Genomic DNA, 8,762 nt, shown 5'->3' with positions numbered 1-8,762 from the left:
GTAGCGTTTTTTGACCAATTTACCATACAAGTACACCTTTTTAAGGTCAACTTTAGGATTTGATGTGCTAGCCCTATTCGTTCCTTCGAATTGGATATATTTCCTTTTAAGAATTGATTGTTCTAACTCACGATTTTTAAGTTATTAAATTTTTTTCTATTTTCGCATGATCTTTTCCATGATTTTGATATTTTTCCATATGAATGCTTCATGAGGGCATTAGAACTAGATTTTGTGGTTATTGCCTTGTTCATTCCTTCAAATCCCTTCTATTTTTTGCAATGGAATCCAACCTACAAATTTTTCGAATTTAATTTTTATGTATGGTATCCTGCTGTTTTAGGTTTTTGTAATTGTGTTTCCCATGCAAACAACTCTTCTTTTTTATCTTATTGTGTTGTGTCTCCCCTATGTTATTGGTTGACTTGTCTTGTTTTGTTGCAGTGTGTGCTTTCAACTCGACCATGGCAAATTTTTTTAAATTCCAGCCTCCCTTGGGCCCATGTTCTGCCCGTAATTGAGAGGGGGGGAGAGGACCCATTCTTGTTCCTTGCAATTTCAAATTAAAAAAAACCAAAGATGAGAGCAAATACATCTTTAATTATTTTAATTAAAAAAACAAAAGCGCACCCGCTCCCCTCCAAGCCAACAAACCCCGCCCCTTCCCCTTTCTTCATTCTTTCTCTCTCCTGACCCCTCACCCTCCTTGCATACCCGTCCCGCTCCCCCTCCCCTTCTCTCTCCCCCACCTTCTTCCTCCCTTTGCATTCCTCCCCCTCCCTATCCTCAGTGCATGCTCGCTTTCTTATTCCGTGTTCTCATGCGACGGATTCGTGCGATGTTGCATGAGACCATGTCTTAGTCGCCGTTCGTAAGCACATCTCATTTGTTGCCCATCCCTGTGCATGTGGACTTCATTGTTCGCTCACATTTCCTGTCAGCAAAAAGTAAAAAAAAAAAGACGAAACAATAAATTGAACAAAATCCCCCCCACAATCCAACCTTCCCACTTACTCCCATCTCAAAGAGCCCCAATCATCCTTTAATAAAAACTAGGAAATGAAACAAGCATACCCCTACACCATGATATATTATGCTACAAAAGAGAAACATTAAGAACAAATTCTCCATGATTATACCTCCTCACTCACTCATTCACCCAAACCATTATAATTTAGGGAAAAAACAACACTCAAACACAAAACCAACTTGCATACCACCCTTACCATACTTTTTTTTGGGTGTATGTTCGCATTCTCCTTATGCTACATCTATGGAATTTTTTTTTGGCCGCCATTATGATGTCTTTAGTGGACGGCAGGCTCCATGCTAGTTCCTTCATCATGCCATCAAATTTAGGGTGCATTCACACCCTCTAGGCTTTCGTCTTTTCCTCTGTCCTAGCACATGCAATCACAAAATATATTGATAAAAACAACCATGGATACTTTTGTGGGTGCATTTATGCCCAACATTCACCAATTAATTAGAATAAAAATTGACCTATCCCACCAATCACTTTTGCACATGTTTTGTGCACTATACACACAATTTTATTTGTAAAATGAACCGACCATCACAAATGCATGCACAAACAAAAGCACTCAATGCACTTTAATTTTAATTAATAAATTTGCAATTAGTGTTATAATATCCGAGATACACACTCGACTTTCTTATGTACTTAAAATATATATGGTGAATATAATGCTGGCGCAGAGAGAGAACATATGAGATAAAAGAAGATGTAGAGAGAGAGAGAGAGAGAGAGAGAGAGAGAGAGAGAGAGAGAGAGAGAGAGAGAGAGAGAGAGAGAGAGAGAGAGAGAGAGAGAGAGAGAGAGAGAGAGAGAGAGAGAGAGAGAGAGAGAGAGAGAGAGAGAGAGAGAGAGACATCACACTAGGGACTGGAAGATGGTTAGTCCCCCCCTTGTGGAGTTATATTATTGACAAGGAGCAAGCTCCTCTGTTACACATAAACAAATTTTTACTTGTAGATCTTGGAGACAAGATCACGGTTCCTTGCACGGTATACAACCGGCTAACACTTGAATAACTTGGAAGTTGGCACCTTTTAATCCTTCTTGAGTCTCCTTCTCTCCTACACAATATGTGTAGGGCTCTCCTCTTGGCGCTTGATTTCAGCAGAGCTTCCGCAGCACTTGCACCTTCTCTTCTCCTCTTGGTACTTAATTTCAACAGAGCTTCTACAAAACTCGTACCTTCTCTTATTCTCTTGGAACTTGATTTCAGTAGAGCTTCTGTAGCACTTCACCTTCTCTTCTCCTCTTGGAACTTGATTGCAAAGTGATGCTTCCTTGACCTCTCTCACACCCAAGGAGAGCCTCCTCTTTTATAGGCTTTCAAGAGCTTCTCTTCTTGGAGAGAGACTTGAGTTGATCTTCATGTAAGATGTGGTTGTTTCAAGACCTACTTTGCAGCACCAATTTTGAGATATCTCTCTATGTGTTGTTCGGATGAAAAAATGTCCAACATAAAAGTTGTAGATCTCGTTGTTTTCAATAACCTTAGCGGGCCATTTTTAGAGATCGTCTTTCTATCGTGAGATATTTTAAAAATGGATTCACCATATCTTTTTTAAAATTTTAAAAACAGCTTTTTAAACTGTACTCTTAACTTGTGGTCTATGCAACCACCTTAAGGAGAGCTCATAAAATTGCCTTCGGGCCTCAATCTTAAGATTGACTTCCACACAAAAGCTTGTGTCATTTTAGACCTTAGAAAGAGAAAATCACTTCTCTCCTCACTTCCATAGGATCATGTCTCTCGTCTTTCTTAGTGAGAGAATTACCTCTCTCGTCTTTCTTAATGAAAGAAAAGGCCTTAAACCTTGACTTGTAAGGGAGAGGATAACCCCAAATGACTGCAATGCTCATCACACACAAGTAAACGTTCCTAGGCATCCCCAGATGCACACATAAATACATATACACAATGCTAATGCTTTCCTCTTCTTAGAACTTAATCCATCTTCATTTATGTGTAACTCCTTGGTTCTTGTGTACACTCTTACACTTGGCAGACACTTCTTTCCCCTTTCATAACTTGTATTGCCTGTACCAGATATCCCCATCACAGTGCTCTGATCACCCCATTAAGTGATGCACTAGGAATACTAGTCTCTAAATGGTCTCATGGCCATGCTAGATCATCATCAATACTTAAAGAAAAATGATTCATTAATTTATTGGCATAAATTTATTAAATAGAGAATGTGTAATAAGCAATCAATTTAGTGACATCCCTATGGCTTCTAAATAGAGTTGACCTCAATTGTAGAGGGGATACATAGTCCTTAAGAATATTTGGAAAGTCTTGTAGTTCTCTCTCAATTGTAAACTAAGCATCGAATGGGGGATAATTCTTAAACTTAACTAGATACTTCCGTAATACCTTACTTGACCTTAGAGTATTGTCCTGATGGTGTAAAATTATTTCAAGCACAAGGAACTCTTCTATTTCTTCTATGTTAGGTAAATCTCCCTTGATTGGTTCCATTGGAGGTTCTCCAATATAGGAACATAGCAAACATATCTGGAAAGCATTATGAATGTTCCAATGACTTGGCAGATTCAAACAAAAAGTCACATTGTTTATCTTATCTGTGATCTTGAAAGGGCCATAATAGTGATTAGAAAGATTAACCACTTTACCCTTTTGACATTTTTGCTTCTTTAAGAGATCCTTCTCAAACTTAAGAAGAACATATTGTCCCAACTAGAGATCTAACTTACGACGATGCTTATCAGCTTTGCGTTTATGGTTTTCTTGTGTCCTTTGGATAGCAGCTTTTACTTGAGTGAAAGTTGTATTAATGTCTCTAACAAACTCATCTGCTGCAAAGATCTTATCCTTCATAAGAAGAATGGGTGGTAAATGAGGGTTACAATAGATGATCCAAAGGGTGCCTTACCAGTACTAGAGTGCACCGTATTATAGTACACAAACTCTACTAAAGGCAAATACTTTTTTCATTGTCTTTGATTATCAGAGACATAGGATTTTAAAAGGTCTAGAACAGTAGAATTAGCACTTTCACTCTGCCCATTCGTTTGAGAATGATAAGATGATGAAAACTTTAACTTTGTCTCGAGGTTCTCGAAAAGAGCTTGCCAAAAGAGGCTAGTCATGCAGGGATGTCGATCACTTATAATGAGCTTAGGCATGCCATGATGCTTGAAAATATGAGCAATGAATAGGTTAGCCATATGATCGACTTTGATTGTCTTTTGCACAGGTATAAAGTGAGCTTGATTACTGAATCTATCAATGATAGTCCAGATTGCATTGTTGCCTGCTTGTGTACAAGAAAGCTCCATGATAAAGTCCATGGCTATACTTTCCCAAGGCTCATTGGGAATAGGTAATGGATTCAAGAGACCATGTGGTTTATGCCTGTCATACTTTACTTTTTGGCATATCTTGCACTCGCGGACATGCCTTTCAATGTCAGCTCTAAGAGTGGGCCAAAAGAAATATCTTTCCAATGCTTGAGTAGTGGGTAGAATACCCCTATGTCTAGCATATTGAGATGCATGTGCTTCATCCATTACCTTGTGTTGCAATGGTAATGCTACACAAATTGCTTGATGATGATACAAATAACCATCTCGAATTGAGTAAGGTGTAATCGAATGACCTAAGTTAAGATGATCCCATATGGTTGAGAAGTCAGAATTAGTTGCATACATTTTGGGTAAATCCATAAACTCGTTATGGTAAACAGTTGTGATTGCATTCACTCGAGGTCGCCGTGATAGAGCATCTGCTACCACATTCTTAGTTCTAGATGTATGAAGGATTTGAAAATGAAACATAGATAAGAAATTTTCCCAACGCATCTATTTCTCTGAGAGCTTCTTCTAAGTGAGGAAGTATCTTAGACTTTGGTGGTCTGTTTTAATAACAAAATCTGCACCAAGTAAATAGTGTTTCCATACTTGAAAAGCATATACCACTACCGTAAGCTCTTTCTCATATACTGGAGCATATAGCTCATCGTCCTTGAGGCGTCGGCTCACAAAAGCTACTGCATGATGCTCTTAGTTGCCAATGCAGTCCCCAGAAGCATCATAGTGAACTTCAAAAGGTTTTTGAAGATCCGAAACTATGAGAACTAGTTTTTGAGTCACAAGAAACTTAATTCTTTCAAAGGCTTGTAGTTGCCTTGATCCTTAGCAAAAAGGCATTCACTTCTTTGTAAGGCCATGTAGAGGAGATGCAACATACCCAAAACCTCGTATCAACCTCCTATAGTATGAACATAGGACCAAGAAACTTCTAACTTTATGTACAGAAGTAGGTATAGGCCATTCAACAATGGCTCAATATTCTCAAGATCCATTCTCACCAAATTGTGAGAAACAATATGGCCCAAATAATGAATTTTTGAAAGGAAGAATTCACTCTTCTTAGCATTGACCTGTAGTCTATGCTTGCAAAGCTCTTGAAAAAAAATAGATAGATGTTTTCTATGCTCTTCTTCAGACCGTGAAAATATTAGAATGTCATCAAAGAAGACACCTTGAACTTTGAATGAGGTCTAAAAATTCTCTCTATCATTCGATTGAATGTGGCGGGTGCATTAGTCAAACCAAATGGCATGACTAAAAATTCATATAGTCTAAATGTTGTACAAAAAGCTGTATTTTGAACATCTTCAGGTGCTATCCATATCTGGTGTGATAGCCACTCTTGAGATCAATGCGACTAAAGATACTAGCCCCTTACAACTTATCCAAGATATCATCTATCCTTGGGATAGGAAAACGATTCTTGATTGTGAACTTGTTCAAAGATATGTAGTCTATGCACATACGAAAAGAACCATCTTTCTTTTGAACAAGTAAGACTTGAGAGCAGTATGGAGAGATATGTTGCCTCAATTGCAGCAAAAAATACATGCCCTAGCTTACGGGGTTTATCTAAGTTGCAATGATCACTATGTGAAGGAGAGAACATCCATGCATGTAGATGAGGAGGATAGTATACATTAGAGTATACTTCTTCTGATTAGGATGAAGATTGCTTTTTTACTAGTACTGTTATTGGTTGTAGTGATGCAAATGAGGGGATAGATCCTTGTGAAGCCCCTTCATCTTGTGGTGGTACATGACTTGCATGTGTCATGCTTGATCATGATGTCTTTGGTTTGGGATTGTTGTTTACTAAAGAGGGTTTGGGCGTTTTATGTGAGTTTAGTAATGCTTTCTATTCATGACTTGAGTTTTTTTAAAGATGATTTGCATGCTGTGTGTGATGGTGCAATTTATGGAAGGAGTGATTTGGTGAATGGTAGTGTTGTGATTGGTAACGATAACATAATCACATATTTGGTTGATGGAGTTTTGATGGATGATGATAGTAAAGCTAAGTACCACACTTGTATGCCAAAAGATGAGGGTAATCTAGAGGATCACTCTTTGGATTTGGATTATATATTATGTATTACATGGTTGTTTTCTATTGAGTAGGAATGCATGAATGATGATGTTAATGGTGTAGGGGATTTCTCCAAGGATCGCGATGGAAAGAAGGTATTCATTGCATTGTGAATGAATATGTAAACTTTTGGATGTTGTGATCAATGAGGATGGTGGTTTCATGGGACATGTTTGATGAGGCTCCAAGGGGTTTCTCTATCATGATTTGCAAGGGTATCCAAACTAAAGGGCTGTTATCTAATGCTTGGAAATGTAATCCTCCTAAACAATTGCATATGGCGTTGTGTGGTGGCAAGGGTAGCAAGGAGTTGAGCACATTGAAGCAAGAGGGATCAATGTTGAGTGAAGAAAAATGGTGAAGGGTCGGTATGGGATATGTTCATCTCAAATGAAGGGTCGATATGGGATATGTTCATCTCAAATGAAGGGTCGATATGGGATATGTTCATCTCAAATGAATTATGGATGATAGGATGAAAATAAAAGAGGAGGCGACAAGAGTGTAGGAGGGGGACTAACGAATGACAGAGGGAAAGAGAGGAGATGTCATAGAGAAGGTCATGATGCTCATTCAGAAGGTGTGTAAGGAGCAGAAGTACATCTTGCATGACACAAGGGGGGTGATATTGCAATAACTAGGGTTTAGAGGTGCATTCTTGTGTGAGAGAAGTGATGAACAACAATAACTATTGCTAAGAGGATATTATAAGACTTGGAATTATTAATGTGTGATTTATGAGTCGTTGTGGGCCTTGTAGTGCTTTTTATTTGTTCTTGCCTATATGATGTAGTAGAAAACTTCTTAAGGATTCTTGTAGGATCTTTGTATAATTATGTCACTTTAGTAATAGCTTATAAGGCACTCTATGGTTTGTTGTCTTGATGCTTATGATGTACAACTATTGTAACATGTTGCTCCACACCTTTGCTTTTGTATGGCTGAGATGATCTTGTGGATAGTTGTCTTAAACTTAAGATCTCATACATTGATATAAGTTTTTGCTAAGGATATTTGTGGGGTAACTTTTGGTTCTTGCTAAGATGCATATGATATGCACTTGTTGTGCCATGGTGGTTTGGTTCTTTTGATGCTTCATGTTGGATGAGATCTTTGGTGGGTTTATTGTGTTATTTTCTTCTTGATACATGTTTGATGAGGTGATACTCATAGTGTTCCATGGATTCACTAGATTTACATGTGAGTTTGTTCCATTTTTTATGAAATGTTATATGTGAGGTCTCATGGACTTTGGATTATGCTACTTTGATGAGTGGTTGGGTGGAGGTGTTAGGGCAAGCCACATGGTTTTCTCTATCTTGTTTATGCCTTGGGTGTGAGCTTGTTGTCTTCTATGCATACTTTTCCTTGAAGATTCAAGCTATAGGGCCATTGATAAAGGCTTCTATGTGGCAACATAAGGATGACCAGTTTGCTTTTTGACACAAGCAATCTATTAGGGAGCTTAGTCTGTACCATACTTGACTTTCTTAACCATTAAGGTTTTTCAACTACAAAAGACATTAACAAATAGGTGGAAGCAAAAGATACAAATAAAGAGTACTTATTCACAATGAACAACTACTTAATAAATTATTTGAGTACAAGGTACTTATTTTGAGGCAATAAACTTATGGATAAATAGGGTAAATATATTTTGCATGCATGGGTATGAGCTTTTTTACATTTCATGTGTTAAAAAAAAAGTCTCAATAGAGGGGAAATTTCTCATATTGTTCTTGTAGATACATTGCAATAACACTATAGGGGATTAGGCTCATAGACAACCACATTTACATATTTTTTGGACTAAGAAAAAACTTACAGGTGCATCTACACTTCTGATAAATAACTCACCAAAAGACCTATGTCTCAAATCACATTTATAGCTTAGCTTATATATGTGATGCTTTATGTGTTTTTAAACACAAATTTTGCAAATTAAGTGACTTTATAAATGTATATTTACTTGCAAATTTCATGCATATTTTAATAAGAACTTAAACATGTTATTTAGAAAAACCAGGGAGCTATTAGTTGCAAACCTATGGCTCCAACCACAACTCTCCCCCCCGCTACCCCCCCTTATTTGTGTACTCATGGGGCACTATATTTACAAATGAAATGTAGGCACAATAACATAGTTTGAGTAAAAAAAATGTTGAATGACAATATACAACAATAATTATAGGAGGCCTAAGATAAATCAAATGGTAAAATGCAAAGTTTCAACTTCACTTATTATCACTATCTATAGGATGACAATGATGCATGAGAAATTTTGTGACTTCTTGAACATTT

Source organism: Lygodium microphyllum, chromosome 1 (genome assembly GCF_053477565.2).
Source record: "Lygodium microphyllum isolate KBCC chromosome 1, Lygodium_microphyllum_v1.1.10, whole genome shotgun sequence".
NCBI lineage: Eukaryota > Viridiplantae > Streptophyta > Polypodiopsida > Schizaeales > Lygodiaceae > Lygodium > Lygodium microphyllum.
This window is presented reverse-complemented; position numbering follows the sequence as displayed.